The sequence below is a fragment of the Lygodium microphyllum genome, chromosome 2, assembly GCF_053477565.2.
Source record: "Lygodium microphyllum isolate KBCC chromosome 2, Lygodium_microphyllum_v1.1.10, whole genome shotgun sequence".
Lineage (NCBI taxonomy): Eukaryota > Viridiplantae > Streptophyta > Polypodiopsida > Schizaeales > Lygodiaceae > Lygodium > Lygodium microphyllum.
Window position 1 is genome coordinate 376,744 of NC_141136.1, and position 23,285 is coordinate 400,028.

Below are 23,285 nucleotides of genomic sequence, written 5' to 3' on the forward strand. Positions count from 1 at the left end.
TGACATCAACGGCTATTTGTCGATACTGCTCCGTAATCATGTCGGTATAATGCTTCATCATATCCTTAACCTCACCAAGAACATTGGAAGAACTGGACTCATAGCCTTGGTCATTTCCATGTCATTCCATCGGCCTAACAATTCGATTAGGCACTGGTTGTTGAGCCACAGGCATGGTGTTAGAATTGACCGCCTGGCCTCCACCACTTGAAGCCATTTGACTGCCCGTAGGCATCGACATGCTAGGGGGAGCTGGTAATAAAGGCACATTCTGCATCATGTTCCCTCTCCCATTAGGGTTAGCCATCGCTATCCCTTGGCCACTACTGCCATTGGCTATTGCCATATTGTTTCCCAATACTAAACCCATGTTCGAATTGCCTTTAGAAGCATAGGCTGCTTGTAGTCGGGATTCCACCTCTTGTGCTCGTGTAATGGCAATATCAATATCCCCCAAGGGGACACTACTCAACTGCAATTGGATATTGAAGTCCAAACCATGTAGGAAATATTGCAATTGGGCAGCTGCGGGGATAGGGATAGAGGTGTCCAACTTACGGAAGACCTCTTTTATCTTCTTCGCATAAGCACGAATATCCTCGTGTGGATCTTGGCGGGTCACGTTGAGTACACGCAACCAATATTGCCCACCCCTTTCAGGGGCAAACTCCCTTCGAAAAGCTCCATAAAATGCATCAATGTTCAATATGGTTCCGGCTTCTAAACCATGATACCATATAGCGGCTCTTCCTTTGAGAGTCATATTGAAGAACATCATTAAATGCCCTTCTTCTTGAATGCGACAATTAAACATCAGCTTTTGAAACTCCCTAATGTGGAGTTCCGCATCTTCCTCAACTAACCCATTAAAAATGGGTAGCGGGTACCCTAGAGCCGGCAAATCCGTCGTTCCTGCTGGAATTGCAATAGGCTGCGCCATGACGAGGATTGGATTTGCACTAGGAATGGGGGACGGTGGGGTTACACCTCCCGTACTTGACGTGGAATGGCTTATAGAAGGAAGGGGAGCACTAGAGCTTCCACCTTCTCCTAACTTACTGCTTGGGGTCCTAAGACCACTAGATCCACTCCCTCGTAAGGGTTCAGCACCGCTACGCTTAGGGGAATATCTCCTAAAAATTTCAGCACGTCGCCTAGCTCTTTCGTCTCTTTCTTGCTTTTGGATTTCTGCTAGACGATGCTTATCAATAAATAACGGATCAATCTCAGTATCCTTTGGCATAAACTACTAGTTGGTCCTTAAACAACCAGTATTCGAGAACCGCCACTTTTAAGCAGCTCCCGACAGACGCACCACTGATGGACCTAAAAACGGGCCGGCACTGGCTCATGCACTAGCCGGACCTCGTCACTATGCGCAAGACAACCCCTCGGCCTCGCGGCCAGGAGCGTCTATCAAAATCTCTGCCTTCCTAAACATTGCGTTTGTAATACGTTGTAGTCCAACTAATCCTAACCCAATATTACTCCTCAGAGGGAGTCCCTTTCACATAGCCAAAAGGCTCGAATCACATGCACATGGGGTTCCTCCTACGGCTGAATGCCGTCAACCCTCTGCGACTCTCCTACACCTCGGGGATTGGCCCCTCGATGCGCCGCTCAACATTTAGACATTTCGCACAAACGTCACTCAAGGTACCAAATAAACGTATCCAGGAATGTACCATTGTCCTTACTTGACTTCCCATTTATGATCCCACGACTAGCCTACAGCATAGGAACCTCACACTCTCAACGGTGGGTCACAGGCCTATTGAAAACAATTGCTATGCATATCCAGGAGCTAACTCTGATACTTTTAATTTCCTCTAAATGATCATGCAAAGAGGTGGATGCCTAGTGCTCAAACATTTTAAAAACCAGCAGCGTGCGAGTGCAAATCATCTCTTTCATGCTTTTCTTTCTAACCGCTTTGTGCTTCGTTGCAACACCTAGCACCGAAGTGATCTTCGTGCTACTAGGTTTTAATTTTTATCATTATTATTCCGTCCTAGATGCGATGCATATAAAATCAGCAAATTATTCCTCATGCTCAGCGGCATTTAACCATTTTTTTTCCACAACTCTACCCTTCCCCGTTGATAGTGCATCATTATATTCATTTCTTTTAGGGTTTCCTTGTCATTTTATGTGGAGAAAGGAAGGAAACACACACTACAACATATAAACAAGGCTGAACTGAAGCATAACTTCATGCCCCAGCCTTGCTATACATCAACAAACATAAATCCTATTTTTCTATATTTTTCGTAGCCCCAAATGTATTTTTCCCCTATTTTTCATGGTTTTTTTTATCATTTTTCCCCATTTTCTTCATTTTCTTGTATTTTTTTAAATTGCTGAAAATGAAAACCAGTTTGTGGGCTGTGGCCCTTAGTTCATTTGCAACAAAATTGAAAGATTAGTTGATGTGTATCGACGGTTTTCCCCATTTATATGCCCAAAACCCTTGTTTTCCTTCATTTTTATGGTTTTTCGTGTCTCGGTTCCCTATTTTCTGCTATCCCACACATGTTTTCTAGATTTTTAAATGATGAACAGCTAGAAACCAACTCAAAGCACGACATACTCAAAACTCAATCCATATGAACACATTTTTATCAACCAAATTTGCATCAAAAGACCATTTTCTTTGTAAAAACAATTATTACCGTGTCTTGCGGGTTTTTTCATTAAATTTGGCACGTCCCACGATTGATTTCCAGCCATGAATTCTGCTTGGAATCAGCAATCTACAATGATTTTGCATTGCTCTTCCATCCCGTCAAGAATCGGCATCCATCCGGCCGTCCATCTCCATCCTATCCCTTCAAGCACGAACGGGGGCTAAGAGGAGAGAGAGGGAGGAGAGAGAAAGACTGATTTTCTCTCTCTCCAACCAGTCCACCATTGCGGGAGCGGAGACCGGCGAATTGATCGGCACAACGTCTTGATCAGGCCTGGAGGTTCATTAGTATGGCTTCTTTGCAAGCCAGCAAATCGATTGGGGGGGGGGGGGGGGGGGGGGGGGTCGCGTTTTTTTCGGCGGCTGTTTTCAGCCGCCGCCCCCCCTCCATATCCACGATTTTTTTTTGTGGGGGGGGGTGCCAAAGGTCACCCCCCCCCTCTTGCACCTTTTGAAATTTCAATTTTGGGCCCCCTCTTGGGCACCCCGGCCGGTTTCGGGCCAACTCTCGCGTGCGAACTCTGAACTGCGTTCTGAAAATTTCTGTGAGCTCGTCTCAACATTTCGGACAGGCCTGCAGCTTCACTGACTGGCATGGGTGCACGGAAAAATTATGAAAATTCTCGGAGTGTCGTACGGGCGCCCGTCAAGTACTTGACGCTTAAAATCGTGCTCGCTCGAGCTGCCGCCTTCGTGGTTGAGCATTTTCCCCCGCATTTCCATATTTTTCTCCTATTTTTAGGCATGTTCCGGGGCCTAAAATCCATCCTTCAGTGCATGACCTAAACCTCATGTACAATTGGGCACTGATCACGGATGTGAAAAAAGAACAGAGAATAGAGACTTAGACAACAACAAGCAGTCAGAACATAGTGATTCGGACGAGGGTATGAGGACTGCTGCTTCGCAAATGAGGAAAGTAAAGAAGAGGTTGAGATGATAGAATACAACATAGATGGTCGATTGATCAAACAAATAGGAGTAGACTCTAGGTCACGGAGAGTCAACGCTTTAGAATTAAAAGAGGAGTCTCCAAAGCTGAATGTGATCACACTTGATTGGATCACTTAGATATGATGGACTATGAGCAAGTAGGGCTAGTCGAACGAGCCTAGTGCCCATGCCTCTCTTTAGAATGGAATTAGCCTCAAAGCTACGACCACCAGGGGAGACTCCCTCCTTGAGTGAGGGTTGCGAGTTTAACTCATAATTGGAAGCAAGCTCTGAGAGTAATCCATAGAGATACCCCAGCCACCTAAATCCCAATGCATCAAGGGGGACTTGCCGGTCCATCTAAGGTGTAGATGGTTGAAGGAGGAAAAGAGAGGATAATCAAAGGGGTCGGAGACCAAACAATAAAGTAAGTCCCATGACCTATCAAAGCGATTCACTAAATTCAAGAAAAGGGAGATAGGATAGTGATCTTGTTGGGAGTGAAGAGGCATGCATAGGCAAAAAAATTGATAGAAGGGCCAGCCAAAGTCAAGGAAGTCAACTTAATACGGGAAGGGGAGAAGCCTTGACCTTTGTTAGTAGCCAACAACCTAACCGAGTAAGAGGATATTGATCTCATTGCTCTCTTGTGAGAGTACATAGACATCTTTGCTTGGTCCTTAGATAAACTCAAAGGAATTGATTCGAGTGTCATGATGCATAACATTCTAATGACTCTTGACGCAACATCAATAAAGCAATGACCTTAGCTGATGTATTTGAAAGCATGCTCATGTCATCAAGGAGGGGATTGATAAACTATTGAAGGTTGGATTCATCTATGAGATCGAGCACATAGACTAGGTATCACCCATTGTGATTGTCTTAAAGAAGAATGAAAAAATTTGAGTGTATGTAAACAATAAAAAATTTAGTGCCATAACTAAGAGAGACAATTACCCATTTCCCTACAGGGAGTACATGCTCAAGAGAGTAGCAAGAAAAGAAGTCTATAGTTTCCTAGACAGATTCTCGAGCTATAACCGAGTTAAGGTGTATTGTGACAATAGACACAAGATGGCATTCGCAATGGAATGGGGTGTATTTGCTTACATAGTCATGCAATTTGGGCTAACTAATGCAACTACCACTTTCTAGCATCTAATATGTGTCATCTTCAAGGACATACTTAGGTGAGAACTAGAGGTATTCATTGACAATCTATGCATATACTCTAGTTGGATGGAACATCTACATAAACTTCGTGCAATCTTTGAGTGGTGTCAATTGTATAGTCTCTCTTTAAAACCCATAAAGTGCTAGTTCTAGGTTGGATGTGGGTGTGCCTTGGGGGGGAAAGGGGGCTTGGAGGGGGGTGGTGTGTGTTGTGTCTGTGGGGGGGGAAGGGGGGCTTAGAGGGAGGTGGGTGTGGGTGTGCCTTGGGGGGGAAAGGGGGCTTGTAGGGGGGTGGGTGTGGGTGTGGGTGTGCCTTGGGGGGGAAAGGGGGCTTGGAGGGAGGTGAGCACGTGGGGGAAAGGAGCCGACAGCGGGCGCGTGGTGGAAAGGACAAGCAGGGGCGGCCGGGGCACAGGGCAGTGGCCGCGGGCCAGAGGCCACGGCGGGGCCATAGGCGGTGGCAGGGAGTGCAGGACAGGGCGCCACGAGGAGGGGGGCAGGGAGTGGAGGAGAGGCCCACGAGGCAAAGGACAGGCGCAGGCGGGGCCCAGCGAGGAGAAGAGGGAGGGGGCGGATGGCGGCGCCGTGGAGGAGGGAGGGAGGAGAAGAGAAGAAGGAGGGGAAGGAGAGGAGGAGGGGGGGAGGGAAAGGAGGAGGAGGGGAGGGTGAAGATGGAGGGGGGAAGAAGGCACGCAGGGAGAGAGGGATGGAGAGAGGTAGTTGGGGGGGAAGGGGTCGGGGAGAGAGAAAGGTGGGGGTTGGGGGGGATGGGGAAGGATGCCCAAGGGGTGGGGTGGAAAGGGCGCCCGGGGGTTGGGGGTGGGGTGCCTAGGGATGTGGGTGGGGGTGCCAAGGGGTACCCATCATAAGAGAAAGGCGTGCCCTCGTCCCTCGCGCGTGTGCGGGGCGGGGTAAAAAAATTTGCCGTGACGGGATCAAAATAACGTCGGGATGGCGGTACGGGGCACGCAGACGCGATCGGGGAGCGTGGAGAGGCGTGAGATTGAAAACGGGCGCGTTCACGCGCGGGACGAGTCGCGCGAAAACACGGAAAAAGAAAGAAAAATGAATATCTCCCAATCCGAGCATCAAAACAAAATGTCGTAAAAATAAAAAGTGGGATGATGGCAGGGGAAAGACAGGGAAAATGTGCAACGGGGGTTCCGGGGGAAAGACAGGGCGTTCACATGCAAAAAACGCAAAAAACGAGTCTAAAAACACAATTAAAAATTAATATCGGAAGATCCGTGCATCGGAACGAGGTGCAAGAAAAAGGAAAAATGTGCAAAAAGACGTGCCTAACAATTCTAGCATGTCAAAACAGGGTTCCGACTGAGATAAGATGCGTTCACGTGGGAAAAACCCAAAAAACAGACCTGAAAATGGAATCGAAAATTAATATTGGACAAACCGCTGGCCAGAACGACGTGCAGTAAAAAGAAAAAATGTCTGCAGGAAAGGGGAGGTACAGGGTTCTCATGTCAGAACGCAGTTCGGGCTGAAGTAGGAAGGGGTCACATGCGAAAAACACCAAAAATACGTCCGAAAACACATTTAAAAATTAATAATTAAAAATCCAGAAGTCGAAAGAGGGTGGAGGAAAAAGGAAAAAGGTGGAGGAAGGCATGTTGGACATAGCTGGCAAATCAAAGTGGAATTCCGATGCAAACAGGGCAGATTCACATGGAAAAATGTCAAAAAGATGCACGAAAAAGTCTCGAGAAACCGCAAAATTAATATTGGACAAACCGTGCATTGAAATGACATGGAGTAAAAAGGAAAAATGTCAGGAGAAAATGCTTGTCAGGATTATGACATCAGATCACGGTTTCGAAGCAAGAAAAGCACGTTCACATGGAAAACCGGCTAATGTATGCAAAATGCTTCAAAAATTAATAACTCGAAAACTGTGCACCGGAACAGGGGTGGGTAAAAAGGAAAAATGGTCAGTTAAAAGGGAGGAATAGGGCTATAAGGTTGGATGTGGATTTTGGTGAACGTAGGGTGCATGTACATAGCAGGACAACAGAATCAGGGAATGAAGAAAAACTGCAAGGGAACAGTCCCGAGGGTGGGTGAAAAATAAACGGGTGGGCGGGAAGGGACCCCATTAGGGTAAAAGCAAGTCATGGCATAGAGGCATTAGCAGGTGGAGGCATATGCAGAAGGGTATGCAATGTAGACGCGCAGGGACGCGTCCCCACACTTAAAACCTTAACGAATAGGGTTAACCGAGCAACAGGGACCTAGGACCACTAAACAGACCATCCGCTAACATTCCCACACTTAAAACATAAACGTCACTGAGAAACAGAAGGTGTAGGGTTAGAAAAACTTGGCCCATCTTGTAGAGAATCAATGTTGATTGTCGATGGCACGTCTTGTGTCGTTGTCGATTGCAGGAGGTACCAAGGTTCACTCTAGCACACGTCCTTCGTGGCAGGGACCACGCGGCAGCACCCAGGGAGGTAGCTGGTTGAAGGAATCGCAGGAAATTCATCGATGATAAGGAATGTTGCACTCAACTCACAATCACTCAAAGGGAATGAAAGAACAATCACTCGCCCCATGACTAATAGCACTCGAGGAAGAATGATTGAAACCCATATCTCATACCCGGTTTAGAAATCGACAAGGGGGATGGTGCAGAGGGAGTATGCCAGGGTGCACAGTTGATGGGGCATCAGTGCGTCCAACCCGTCTGGCATAAGTGCAAGGAGGAAGGCAAGGGAGCCTTACAGTGCAGTGTAGAGAGCAGGGTGACGTGTCATGTGATGACGGTAGAGACCCACCCCATGGGTGCATAGGGAAACGGGAACATACCTGACTCCAAGTGTCATAACGTCCCTCAATCTCACCTCTCGATAATTGATTGAAGAAACTCCAGTCACACTCAGCCCACCCTCTGTCTCACTCTCTGTTGATAGATACAGGAGGGAAACCATGTCCTGAAACCCATTGATGTTATCCTCACGGTCACTGGTGCAGAGGTTGTATGCCTTGTGCGCATTTGATGGTGCAACTGTGCATCCCGCCCTGTGCCAGCATACGGTGCGAGAAGAAAGGCCAGGGAGCCTTATAGTGCATTGTACAAAAACAAATTGTGCTTTGTGTATTGAGAGGCCCATCCCGTGCGTGCAACACTCCATTCACACTGCTCACCTCTCATTTGATTTAAAAGGAAAGACTGGTCACTTGCCCCACCCTCTGTCCCACTCTCTGTTGATAGTTACAGAGGGCAACCCATACTCACTTCCCCATCTGGTTAGGATGAAAGCTCACATCACTCGATTGTTTGTCGATGAAGATCGCGTCGTCAGTTGTTGAAGAGGCGTACCCAGGGAGGCAGCCATCAAATCGAACGTTGTGTTGGATAGGAATATGGCGTCTGCTAGAGGACAGTTAGACACTCTGCCGAGAGACACAGGACACAGCATACCAAGGGAGGCAGCTTCGAAACTGGACCTGGGGATATCAATTGATGAATCCACTTTTTGGACTGCTGGGTGTTGCCACCTTTTCCACAGCCAGCTTCCCGCCCAAGGGTGTGTGCCACCTTTTCTTGGAACGAGGCCTGCTATGATAGGGAATTGCTTCCTTTTCTCCCATAACAGATTTGTTTCTTTTTTTTTTCACTTTTCTTTTTCTCCTACTCCCGAGGGTGTTTCCACCTTTTCTCGAAGAATAGGTCGGCATGATAGGGACCTAAGTCCTTTTCTCCCATGACCGATATGTATATATTTTTCTCTTTTTTTTTTCGAATTAAGCAAGGGAATGGTGGAAATACCATTTGTCAAAACCCACCTCACCAGTGCCGCTGGTGGAAAATAGAGGATAAGAGATCAATGCTGGAAGGTGGGGCTGAGGGGACAGAGGGTTGCGTCCACCTCATCAAGAGTGGCTGAAGAACGGCTATCAGAAGTAGCATCATAAGAGTGACAGTGCCGCGCCAATGAGGAAAAGGATCAGGTGACTGTGATTGTCAAGATCCCCAAGGAGGGAAGTACTTCTTCAAGCGATATCCATTGATCAGGAAGGGATCATCAGAGGCATCAACGGTCTGCACTTGGACAGAGCCATTAGGGTTGACAGCAAGTACCTTATATGGGCCCATCCACCGTTGTTGAAGCTTGCCAGAAAACTTGCCAAATCGTGAATCATAGGCTAGGACCAAATCACCTTCCTTGAACTCCTTGTGCTTGATGAAGCTGTCATGGTAAGCCTTGCGTCGAGCTTGCGTGGCTTCCATGCACTGTAGAGCCATCCTACGAGTTTCGTCCAAACATTCCAGGTGTAGGAGATAGCGTTGCAGTGAATTATCATTCCCCAAATGCTCTTTGATAGCCACTCGCAAAGAGGGGAATTCCAATTCAACAGGGAAAACAACTTCTGTACCATACACCAGCTGAAAGGGTGTCTATCCTGTTGCTGCTTTATGGGAGGTTCTGTATGCCCAGAGGGCCTCTGTAAGTCGATCATCCCAGTCACGACGATGTGCAGCAATTGTTCTTGTCAGAATCCAGCTGAGGATGCGATTGGTGACTTTGACTTGGCCGTTGGCTCTAGGGTAGTAAGGAGTGGACTTGTGATGGCGGATCTTATACACCTCTGTTAACTCTTCCATGACTTTATTAATGAAATGAGTGCCTCTGTCACTTACAAGCTCTAAGGGACTGCCAAAACGGGTGATGATATTCTCGTACATGAACAAGGCCACGTTGTTACCATCGTCCCACTTTAGGGCTTTAGCTTCACACCACTTTGTAACATAATCCATACATACGAGGATGTATCTATTCTATTTCCTTCTGGTAGGAGGATCAATTGGACCTATGAAGTCAATGCCCCACTTCTCAAAAGGCTTCAAGGGAAGGATAGGTTGTAGTGGCATGGCACTTGTTTTGGGTTTTCCCATTCTCTGACATGCATCACATCTTTTATAGTAATCATAGGCATCCTTATGAATGGTAGGCCACCACTATCCTATTAGCAGAGCCTTCCTGGCTGTGGCTTCTCCTGCAAAGTGGCCCCCACATAGCTCGTCATGGCAAGCCTTCAGAACAATCCCAATCTCATCTCCTGCAACACATCTTCTGAGCACTTGATCTTTGCCTTTCTTGTACAGTGCACCGCCTAGCAGGGTGTAGGGGGCTGATTCTAACATAAGCTTCTTCCTTTCCCGACTAGAAATACTAGGAGGATACTGTTGGGTTGCCAGCAGATTGGCAATGTCTGCATACCAGGGGGTTACAGTTTCTACCAAGAATAGGGAAGCATCAGGGAGGTCTGGATCATCCTACTCCTCGTTTGCAGTTTGTGGGATACGCGACAGATGATCAGCCAGAACATGGGAATGACCAGGTTTGGTAATTACCTCAAAGTCAAACTCCTCGAATAGAAGGAGCCATCTCATCATTCGTCCTTTCACATCCGCTTTGTTCATCAGGAAGGACAGGGCCTCATGATCCACATAAAATTTAAAGTGGGTAGATAGGAGGTAATGACGAAACTTCTCTAGGGCAAACACCATTGCCAAGCACTCCAGCTCTATCACTGTATAGTTCCATTCCCTATCAGTGACTTTTCGGCTTGTGTAATAGATGGGTGGATCCAGCTTCGAGGAACCCTTCTCGCAGAGAACTGCGCCTAAGCCTTCAATTGATGCATTAGTGTGTACATGGAACTCTTTCGTCCAATCAGGAGGTTGAAGAATGGGTGGCTCAATCAGACACTGCTTCAGAGTGTTGAAGGCTTTGTCACATTCTTCCGTCCAAATAAACTCTGCATCTTTCCTCAGAAGCTTGTGCAAGGAGGTTGCCTTTGTTGCAAAATGGGCTATGAACCTTCTGTAGTAACCCACATGGCCTAGGAATCCCCTCAACTGTTTGAGGTTGGTGGGTGCTGTTAGAGCTGCGATCTTTTCGATCTTTGCAGGGTCTGTTGATATCCCTTGTGCAGAGACAATGTGGCCCAACAGAACTCCAGAAGAGACCCCAAAGATGCATTTGTCGGGGTTGAGGGAAATCCCATACTCCCGGCATCGGTCAAAGCATTGTTCCAGGTGTCCCCAGTGTTCACGGATCAAACTATAGACACAGAAGTCATCCAAATATACCTCAATAAAGTCGTGCAGGTGATTTTGGAATGCGGCCATCATGACTCACTGGAAAGTAGCAGGGGCATTGCAGAGTCCAAATGGCATCACTCGGTAAGCGTAGGTCTCCCATTCTGTGGTGAAGGTTGTTTTAGACTGATCTTCTTCTGCTATCTGCACTTGGTTATACCCACTGAATCCATCCAGAAGGGAATAAAGCTCATGTCCTGCCCACTGTGTCCAACAGTTGGTCTGTGAAAGGGATAGGAAAGTGATCCTTCTTCGTCTTGGAATTCAACTTGCGGAAGTCCACACATATACGAAGCTTGCCATTCTTCTTGGGTACAATCACGATGGTGAAACCCATTTACTATTTGCCACTGGATAGATGAACTCGGCTTCCAGAAGCTTCAGCCGCTCTGCTTTCACCAATGTGGAATGATTCGGGTTCATTCGCCTCTGTCGTTGCCGTACTGGCTTGACATCAGGCTCCAAGTCAATATGATGCTGACATATTGTGGGATCAATCCCCTTTAGGTCTTTGTAGGACTACGCAAACACGTCCAAATTCTCTTTCAACAAGTTGTACAAAGTTGTTAACTCCTCTTCTGGGAGGCTGCTACCCACCTTCAAGTGGCGTTTAGTGCCATCTGCATCCACAAAAGTTAACTTCCTTTCACCTTCTACTTCACGGATGAAGGTACCACGGACTGCTTCTGGGTACAGATCCGACTCCTTCAAGGGAGTGGTGTCCTCATCCGATGTTCCACTAGAACCAACTTCTTCTTTTGGTGGAGACTTAGGTTGCTCCTTGAGATGGTGAAATGGGATTAGAGCCGTTTCAGGTTTGGTTTCACAATTAGTTACCTCTTGGCTTGAAGACTCATCTTCTGATGACACATCCAAGAACATCACATAACAGGAACCCTCTGATGCCTGTTGGGTTTGTGGGACTGGTGCTTGTTGGCACGGTGCATCATCATCATCTTTTCTTGGCAAGGATGGTTGCGGACGGCAAGAGCCACTGCTGAAAGACGACGTATTCTTCTTTAACCATTTCTTATAAAAATTTTGCATATGAGAAGATCCATTTACTAGACCAAATGGTACCATCGCCATTCTGTCCCACAGCATGAGCTCGTCTGCTTTTGATGCTTCTGGAACTTCTTCTTCATATGTATCCTCTTCGGGTGGGATAGACTCTTCCATCTCGCTTTCATAACCTTCTTCTTCAATATCATCTCCATCCTCTTCTGTCTCTGTCCGCTGTCTCTGTCTCTGTCTCTGTCTCTGTCTCTGGCTCTGTAAGAGAATAACAGGTTCTCTGTTTCATCTTCTGCCTCTGTCTCTGGCTCTGCTATGGCTATGTAATAGGGAGAGCAGTACATCCATGCTTCTATCTCACTGTCAGAAGTGATTTCGGAAATCATTCCTGGTTCAAGCAGGAAGTATTCTCCCATTGACAGGGACTTTGCATCGTTTGGGAGTCGGCTTACAGTATCCACTGTTAAAGAACGTGCCACTGTTTTCTTGGGAAGGATATGTTTGACAGCATCTTCATCTGCTGATGTTCCATCTGTAGCCTCATTAGGGGAGTTCGAAGATAATTCCAAGGAGGTGGATCCATGTCCTTTTTGAGCACCATATAGCTTCAGCACCACTTTGTTGGGTCCTCTACCCAAGGTCAAGGTTCCTTTGAACCAATCCGTCCTTGCTCTGGCTTAAAAAAGCCATGGTCTGCTCAGTAACAGAGGGTAGGATGTAGCATAAGAGTTTGGCTTCACCACCATGATAGGTTAGCCAATAATCTTTTCCAGCCACTGTAGTCTTTACATATGGGAGAATGCCCAAAGGCTTGATTCTGCTCTGATCCGCTAGTCTGATGAGCCATTGGGTGGGTTGCACACCTTGTAGACCTAAATCCTTCATTGTCACATCTGTCATAATGTTCACTGATGAACCACCATCAATCAGTGCATTTGCAATGAAGCAACCTTCAATCCACACGCTAGTCTCTGGGGTACCGGATGTAGGAAGGCGTTAGCCACATCCACTTCTTTTACAGGCTCTGGAGCTTTGTTGGACTTTGTTGCTGTTGAGGGAGAAATCCTTAAGCCACGTCTTCTTGTCAGTATACTTTTGAACCTTTTTCGGCAACTGGGAGACAGCATCAATAATTGTCGGAATGTGAGGTTTGGTTTAAAGGTATCTAGATCTCTGACCAGATCGTATTCCTTAATAGGATCCACTGGCTTCTCTAACCGGTTAGGGAATGGGGCAACACCCATTTTCATTTTCCTTATTTCTTCCAACAGGGGCATCATGGGGACTTCTTCTGCCACTCATGGCACCTCCTCCTCTTCTATCTCTTGGACCTCTGGTCCTGTCTCTAGAACTGTCTCTGTGACTCTCTGTGGCACTATAGTGCTCTGTATGGCACTGTCAGGCTCTGTTCTGTTCTATTCTTCTGGTGGAAGATTGAACTTCACTGTTCTGGCAGGAGGATTATTTTCTTTCTGGATAGGTGGTTCCTTCTTCTTTGCACGCGTGATGGCAGCAACTTCCAATTCCACTAAATTGGAGGTAGGCTCTTGGGCCTTGGCCGGACTATCAGTAGCACTGTTTTTCACCGGGATTGGGCTTGGACAGTCTTTTGCAGTGTGGCTTTCTCCTTTGCATCGACTGCATAAGGGCTTGTAATCCACTGACCTTCTGGGATTTGGACAATTTGGTGAAATGTGTCCCTTTTCTCCGCATCTGTAACACTCCACTTCTGATCTCTGACCACCGCCAGACTATCTTCCTCTGTAACTTTGTGAGGGAAACCTCCTTGGACCGAAATTAGGACCAAACTCTCTAGGCTTGGATCCAATATCCTGTGTTGTCATTTTGGATTCCAGCAAGTTGAATCTTGCTTCTTCCTTCCTTCTCCTATCATGCATCTCCTTCAGAGAGCAAATATCCTCTGTATGGTTCTTCTGCAAACAGTAGGAACAAAAAGCTCCAGGAATGGTTGGTTTTCGTGTACATTCAATGGCTAAATGGCTTGCTTGATGACACTTATCACACCAAGTATTTGACCGCATCACATCTCTTCCTGCTCCTGCAACATTGGATATGCTAGCGGTATTCACTTTCAGTGTCTGTAGCTGCTCTGTAATCACATCCATCAACTCCTTTTTGATATTTGCAACTGAGTTGGATAAGTAATCCTTCAAGCTTTCTCCTCCTGAGGTACTGGCAGTAGGGTTTTGAGGAGTCTTTGTAATCACTGCATAAACAGGTTGGGCTGGTGCAGAGGGGTCTCTGTTCTGATTCTGATTCAGAGCTCCTGTTTGAACTGTTGGCTGTTGGCTCCAGTCGGTAGGATTCCACTGTTGCTGTTGATTTAGCATTGGAGAAATTGGTTGGGACCATTGTTGTTGTGGTTGAACCATCATTTGAGGCATTGATTATGGCCACTGTGGATTTGGTGCACTGTGCTGTGATACTGGGGGCATCTGTTGGGTAGGGGTAGGGGACTGTCCCTGGGACTGCATTTGGTAGGTACATCATTCCTTGCATAAGAGAAGATAGGACTCCTCTTCCTGGATTCATCGCCAATCTAGCTTCCACTTCATCATATAGTCTTGCACCTTCGGTTGCAGCTTGCAGGGTGGCTGGTCTTTGCAGCTCCACAAACTTACGGACTTCTGGTTGTAATCCTCTGAGAAACACCCTCTTCTGAATGCCATCATCTAGATTATGGTTAGTCCATCTCTTCAGGATGGATTCCATTCGTGAGACATAAGCTTCTACTCTTTCTCCACAGGACTGACTTAAATTCATAAATTCCTCTCGCATCCGCTCTTCAAAACCTTCACGCCTGAATTTAGTGAGGAAGGCCAACTTCAGGTCGTCCCATGTGCCAAAAGTTCCTGCTGTTTGTCTCTCATACCACTGAAACGCCGCGCCCTTGAAAGTGGCGGGGAATATTGCTAACCAATGCTCAAGGGTTCTGGCATTGTTAGCCACACATGCTACCATAAAGTCTGCTACATGAAGATCGGGATCTTCATTGTACTCTCCCTTAAAAATTGGCAATGGGACTACATTCGCTGGCCTGTCATCAATATTTCCAGGACAGATCTGGCTTGGAAGTGGACCTCTAGCAGGAGGAGGAAGGGCTTGATGTGCCATTGGGACTTCTGTAAAGAGTTCCACAAGGGCATCAAAGCCGGCTTCTCCTGCTAGCACATTCTCAGCTCTGATTTTTGCTTTCTCTCTTCTCACATACCTCTGGACTCGTTCTAACGCTTGCCTCTTTATTGCGTCATTCATCAGGGGGTTGGCTCCACTATGTTGTTAGTGCTCCACAGAGGGATAACAGAAGGCTTCAGTCTCTAGAGGACTCTCTTGCCAACATTTCTTCTACTTCTTCCTTTTCAACGTCTCTGAATTCTACTTTCATGCCACTACACAGAGGAAGGTATTTGGTTCTGAAGGTGTCAAAATGCATACGTCTAAGCACTGTGGTGGTGCCATCATCATAGTAATGCCAGCTTCTGATGGTTTCAACAGTGTATGTTATAAAGGACACTCTGTCTGCCAACTTCCAGTGGGTTGCTAATTGAACAAACAGAAGATTGTCAGAACACCAAGCATCCCACGTATCTTGCTGTTGAGCATCCACGAACAAATTCCAACTCTTTTCCTTCTTTCTTTGTGAACCTCTACAGACCAAGACTCCTGAAGCTTCTTCACAATCTCCCACTTGATGATGTCTGGAAACCTCTCAATGAATGCCAAATCTTCCATGTATGGTCATTTTCTCTGTTTCTGCTCTTCAGTTTGTTCCCAAACAGTTTGCCACCAAGATGCAAGTTTCTGCTGCTTCAACAGGAAGAGGAAACTGTCAAGCACATAGAGCATGCATCATGATGGTGATATGTTTCCGCCATTGTGGGATGAACTTATTGTGGAAAGTGGCTTTGATTATGAGAAATTCCAACTCTTCAGTGGAAGAAGGAACTTTACAAACATCCATTGAATTCTTCTCTTCTTAGCAATGCCATTTCCTTCATTTTCAGCCTCTTCTGGTGCTTGTTGATGGTAAGTTTCCCCGGCTGCGCACCAAAAACATGGAGCCCCAAGAGGAACACCAAGGAAAAGGGAATTCTCTTGCAAGAAAATCTATCTTATAACATCAACAAGCTTTTTTTATTAGGTTTTATATGATCACAATGAAGAAAAGAACACCAGGCGCACAACAAATCTTCATGCAGCATCATGTAGATCTCCCACGGATTTGATAGAATCAACCATATTCTTTAATATCTTCACAAAATCCATCAATATAACAAAGAAAGCAAAGGAATACACCATCTTTGAATGGAAATACATCACATAGTATTCATCTTCAATGTCTTCATAGTCTTCTCTCTCAATCTCTCATATACAATCACTCTGTTTTAATAGAATTGGCTATCTCTGACTCTCTCTCTCTCTCTCTCCATCAATAATACATCATATCCTCACTACAATCTCTCATAATCACTCTCAATAATCCTTCTTAGGTTACTGTCACTTCACTCCAGTCTTTACTTGAGTCTTTAGCAGCTACTTCTTTCACTTCTTTTAACTCTTTTGCACTTGTATTCACATCTTTCCAAGGCTAGAAAAATTTCCTAAGCTACACTCTCATCCAACAGAACACATACAGAAGCATACAGAAGGTCTACAGAAGCTCATCAGAAGCTCATCAGAGAGTTACAGAAGTCCAACAAAAAGCATTAGAACCACATAACTCATACCAAAACCATTCCAAACCATCAAAAATCACTCAATAAGATTTCAAACAATAACAAAGCCTATCAATCAATACTCCATCCCTCCTTACAGAGAGAAAACATAACAAAACAGAATAAAACAGAACAAAACAGAAGCAATCAGAACCAATTAGAACATATCAGAACATCATCAGAACTTCACATCTCTACTAATAAACATCATGAGCTTAATAAAACTATTCCAACCTATCCAAAACACTCTCAAACCACTTCCAAACCAATCAATCATCTCATAAAATCAACCATTCAGCTCTCAAAAACAACAAAAATCAGCCAAAAAATAGGTCATTTCAACACTCAACACGGCCCCTGGCTGGGGGGTCCCAGGGGGGCCAGCGGCCCCCCTGGCGGGGGTCCGGGAGCAGCGCCCTCGGCCCGATGGTAAAGAGAATATTCCCTAGCCGACTAGTGGAGGCTTATATGGTAGGTCGGTCAGGCCAACCTCACGGCCTTCGCAGGCTATAAAAGCTAAACCCCTTCACAGTCGATCACTCATCTTTCACCCAGTCAGAGTTGTTGTTCTAGCTAGCCTTAAGCTCTTCACCTATCTTTTGTCTAGATCACCATCTAAGCTTCACACAGTGGAAGCGCACGGGTGGACAGAGCCATCTTTGTATCAGTTGTTTGGAGTTAAAGAATTTACTGATTCTCCTCTTTTCTGTTGTGTACTCTCTACCTCTTTCTCAGATTCTGTTTGCTGCGCCGTGTAATATTTTACATGGTATCAGAGCCCAAGGGGCTCTAGAGATCGGAGAGTGTGCAAGAGGCAAAGGCTTCAACAGCAAAGACAAACTATGTCGACTCCCGGAAGCGGTTCTGGTGCATCAGGAAGCGGTGCAGGAGGTGGTGTTGCTGTACTAGCTATTCAAACACTGAGGATTCGTCCACCAACCTTCAGCGAAGGCAAGTTAGATGGTACAAACTACACCTTGTGGAAGTTCAAAATTACAACTATCCTTGATTATTATGAGCTTCTGGAGACTGTGCTGGGGACTGATGCAGAACCACAGCCTACCCCCGACCCATCAAATCCTAGTGTGATGATTCCTCCGAATGCTGATCTTCTACGAGCTTGAAAACGAAGGAATGCAGATGCATTGTGTGCCTTAGTTACAAGCTGTTCTGACAGTGTTTTGACTTTGATTCAGCCATACAACCAAAGCGTCAGAGGCTTGGAATGTACTAAGGAGTCAGTATGAAACACGAAACCAAACAAGGATTCAAAACTTGGAGAATCAACTAGCAGCGGAGAAGTTTGCTGAAGGAGAGACGGTTGAAGCATTCATCGCTCGGATTAAGAATCTGCGCGACCAGATGGCTGGCGTTGGGATACAAAAGACTAGTGAAGAGCTAGCTCGGAGGTGTCTTCGGATTTGTCCAAAAAAGTTTGATGGACTAGTAACTACCCTTAATACTCAGGTGAGACCTCAAGCTTTGAATTTTGAGGAGTTTTGTGCATTATTAATGGAGGAGGAGTTGAGGCTGAAAGCCCGAGAAGGAAGCAACAATGGAGATGCTGCATTCTCTACCAATGCAAAAGGCAAAGGTGTTTCCTCCACCAAAAATGATGGTGACAAAAAGAAGAAGGGCGGCAAGAAGAAGTTTCAAGGAAAGTGCTTCTACTGCAAGAAGAAAGGACATGCAATTGCAGATTATCGTGTCAAGAAGGCAGATGAAAAGAATGGTACCCTTAAAAGTAAAGGGAAAGAGACAGCCAATATGGCTGAAGCAGAGTTGGAATTATTCATGGTGTCCATTGTGGGTGGAAGAGTCATGGTTGGAAGATTTGAGCAAGATATTGTCTATGGAGTATGAAGTGAGGTTGAAATAAGAGAGAGAAAGATGGTGTCTGAAAAGCAAACCCTTCCCTCTCAAAAGTAACCCCAACTAAACTAAACCTCAACCCAAGTTACCTGCATTTCGTCCATCACTCTTCATTTTTGGGCCAAAATTGAGCCAGGACCTGCTAAAATTGGCTGGAGCCCACCATTGCCTACTGGATATTGCCAAGATCCACCATCTTTAGCATGGTTTGAAGCAGTCACCATAGATCTAACCAGGGTTTTCCTTATGCTAGTTACCCCATGTAATATATCAAATTGATTAACATAAGGGGAAAATTTTTTTCCCCTATCCTCCCATCCACGGCGTGTCGTGCTGGAAGGGGGAAGGGGATAGGGAGCCAACAAGCTCCTTGCTGCCATCATCATGCATAGGGACACGTCGAGGGGGGGAGGATTCCCTCCCCTCCCCTATATAATTAGGGGGAGAGAACGATCGAAAGGCTGCCATATACTACTGGACGGACGAGGAGAAAGGAGAGAGGGAGAGCTGCTCGTGTTCGGCGGCACGGTGGTGGAAGTGGACGCCCTGCCGTTACTAGAGTGGGGGGGGGGGAAGTCCGTCGAGTGTCGGCTCATGTTCAGCTGCGTGGTGGTGGTTGCCACCAGATCAAGGCCGTGCTGTGCTGTGCGGCCCGAGTGGTCATCAGCCGCCATCCATCCTTACACACCACCAAGTTCTAGTGCCGCCCTCCTCTTTCTCTTGGAGTTTTTCTACTCCACATCGATTTATTTACCCTAGAAGCTTCCCGGAAGCTTCTTGGGAAGCTTCTAAGGGGGGGCTCTTCTAAGCTCCCCTTCCCGTGGAGACTTTAAGCTTCCTTTCCCGTGGAGACTCTAAGCTTCCTTTCCCATGGAGACTTTAAGCTTCCCTTCCCGTGGAGGCTTTAAGCTCCCCCTCCCGTGGAGCCACTAATTTCCCACCTTGTGCTTAAGCCATTAAACCCCACTCCCCTTGGCCTCATAAACCCTTTTCCCTTCCCCGTGTCTAAATTTGTAAAGTTCCTTCTTGTGTTTCTTTGAAACTGTGTTGCACCCCCCTCATATTCCTTTTTTCTTAACACACCCCCTAAGGCCCTTTCTAAACCCCGTGTCCCCTTTTTTTCTTAACACGCCTTTTTCCCCGTGCTATAAACCCTTGTGTTATCTTTCAAATTTTCCCCTTGGGTTTGAAAAAACCCCTAAGTTCTTTCACTCCCGTGCCCAAAGATCTCCCAAGGGCCTTCATATATGTTTGTGAAGCCACACTCACACATAACCTTTTTCACCGTGATTATATCCTATAGACCCTTTTTTCTCTTAGGCTTTATAAACCTTTCCCTCTCCGAAGAAGCTAATACTTTAAAGGTCTTATTATCCCTTCTCGTGATCAATCCTTTAAATAGCTCCTTGCCTCGAAAGAAAGACGGTGGAAATCCGAAAAGGAGGGTAAAAAGCTGCCTTCACGTTCGAAGGATTACAACTGCGATGCCGCCTAAGAAAGTCCAAGGAGTAGCTGCGGGAGGGTCATCTCCCGGTATCCATGTGGATATCTCACCCCAAAACCAGGTTTTTCCTTCTTGGTTTTATATCGGTTTTAATTTAATCATGCAAGATGAATTGTTAGGGATAAGATATATTTTGTCCTAGTTATTTACGATGAAGGAGTTTAGTTTAATTGAACATGCAAAAATGATAATATATAAAACATAGTTTCCTTTAAATAGCATCATGCATTGAAACGAATTACGAGCAAGATTATCTACCTACTATAGTAGTATATTTTGGTTAAATCTTGAAGGTATAAAAACTGCATCTTGCACCATTAACCCCTATTCTTTTTTTTGCAACGAATCATTATAGAAGATGAAATTCATGAAAGGTTTCTTACGTTGCTTGAACTCTAGGAAGTTATCGTTGCTAATTGAATATCTTAGCAAGGAAAAGATTGTTATTTGGCATGAGTTTTGTTCGCAAGGAAAAAGGAAGATTAATTGAATTTACCTAACCTCAAAGCAATAAAGTTTAAGACTGAAAAATCAATTGTCACAAAGATAACAAATCATGCCGAGGTGATCTCAATATTACCTTCTAAAAGTTAATCGAATTAATGTAAACTTAGAAATACCTATGCTGCGAAATATGTCTTGGGAATGATTTAAAACCCAAGAAACGCTTATACCTTAAATACTTGCCTACCTTCCCTAATTGTAGGGTCAATAAATCGTAAATAAAAAAGAACTAGGGTTTGTCCCTGAGGTTCTTAAAAAGAGATTCTAGGTCTGACAAACGTCAGCTTAAAGAAACTAAAACGGATTGTTTCATCGTATATTACGATGTAGGACTTGCGCGGCAAGTACGAAGTCATACGGTCTTGTGATTGATTCACAAGAAGGAAGGTTAAATACCCTCAGCAACAAGGATGGCGGATCCTTACGTAAGTTATCTTGCAAAAGGATGTATTCTTTGATATCTTTCTAAATAAGGAAGGTTAAAAAACGGAAACTAAAGTATCCAATGAACTTTAGGGTTGACCAAGTTGGGTTAATAGGGTACGCCCTAACCCATAATATAAGGGATCTTGCCAAGTTGCAAGAAACCCTGGAACGAGTGCTGATGCATTCGAAAGGAAAGAATCATTCCTTAGCAGTTTGCCAATAACAAGATCGGTTAATGGAAGTGTTTGTGCTTGCTAGAGATTTTAGAGCACTGTTTGATTTATGAATTACAAATTAAATGAATATCTATACTTCAGGTTGAAGGCCTGAAGGGAGAGGAAGCTTCAGTTACCCCCGACTGCCTGCCTGACCCTAATCAAGGGGGTTGTTGATCGCGCCAGGAACGTGGACCGAACCCGCCTCGAGAGGTCTCTCCGTTGAGCTCTACTTAGAGCAGGAGGACGCTTGGGTGCCAGGGGGGCTCTGGCCATAAATCCCTCGCCTTACGGGTCCTGCACAAGAGGCTAACGTGACTCAGGATTGGATCTCAAGGCCCGCATACTAGTTTACGGGTGGAAGCTTGGAATAGTGATCCCTGTGGATTACTAGATAGCCTTCGGGCGGATTATGGACAAGCCTGCAGGCGGGAACTCCTTGTATTTCAAAGATAAATATGATGATATGTTAATAAAGAACTTGCTTGATATTGTTTTTCTATGTCACGTGATAAGATTACGTGAAGGAACCTGTGCTTAACGGTTTAAATTAAAGAATCTGATTGTTGCCTGTCAAATTAATGTGTTAGATAATTACATAACTAAAATAAATCGAGGAAAGTGCGGAGGATGGGCCATGGGTCCGTCCTACGGTTGGGTGGTCCCGGTTGGCCGGGAACTTTTCTCAAATCTTGAAGAACAGCGGGATGATCGTCAAAGGACACCAACAACGAAAGCGATGACCTAGAGTTATGTCTTACTCGATTTACGTTGTTTTAGGGGAATGGAATGGGACTATGCCCTATGGCAGAGAGGTTGAGCTTTGCCTCCCTCTCGTTTCCCATTCTCCTTGAACCAAGTGCAGCGTGAATCTGCTTCGGACCTGGCGTTTCTGCGTAAAGTAGTTCGCTTGGGTCCGACGCTAGTTGCTGTTAGGTAATGACCAATCAGGAAAACCCTAATTCCGATCGATCCTAAGTGGGAACGGCCAGGATACTTCCGCTACGTGGCAGACGCGGGAAGACCTAGATCGCAAATCCCGTAACATTCCATGGGAGTTCCGGGTGGAGCTTTCTAGACATCCTTTCCGATGGACTGCTAAGACGTGTCCTGAATGATACTAAATGGACACGTTACACCCCAGTTAACTAGGCACAAACAAAAATGGTTCCAAACCCAAACCAAACATGTTGTAACCAAATTTTTCATTACTGTGACCTCCTCAACAAGATCTAAATCATGAAAATGATGTTGCACAAGGATCAACGACACATACTCTGATACCAATGTAATGAAGCTAACTTAACTTAGCCCCCAACCATGGATGATCATCAAGAAACCAACAAGACAAATTGAAAGGGAAGGAATTAATCTGCATTAATCATGGTTGGCAGCCATAGTTAAACTAGGAAAGAAGTACAAGAAAGTTACCAAAACATGAATTCCACAAGTGATCCAAAGATGATGCTACATTTGGCTAGCCTCACCTTTTATAGCTAACCCTAATCCTCTAATTATAGGGTAAATTTACATATATCAGCCCATTTTATGGCTGTAATGGTATCCTAGATACACGAAAAAATTTCCTACATTACAACCTCTTCGACTGATTCTTAGGGTGTGGGCTAGCCACTTGTGTGAGGGGCTTAGATGTTGTGCTACTTGCTGGTTGTGAAGTTGTTGGGGCACTAGCAGCGTTAGGTTGGGTCAATTGAAGGACAACTGGTTGTGGTTTTGGTTGGTAGACCAGTTGAAGTTTGATGGATTTGGGCTTTGAGTTAAGTAGTTTTGTTGGTTTAGATGGCTCCTCAGTCCTTGAAGATGGGCTAGTAGCAGATGGTTGAGGGATGCATGTGCTACTCTTGGTCTTAGGCACCCAAATCTAGTTGTTGGCTTCTTAGTATCCTTGTGCGTGCAATAGGGTGGTAGCTACCCTCGCTACTTGACTATTCATTAGATTCTAGAGCACCAACTCCATCTCCTATGCTTAGGATGTGATGTTTGAGAGTTATGGGTCCTTGCGGGTCAGCTGTTGGGTGGTAGTGATTGGCATTTAGGTACCCATTTTAGGTATTGTTTAGTAGTCTTGGTTGCA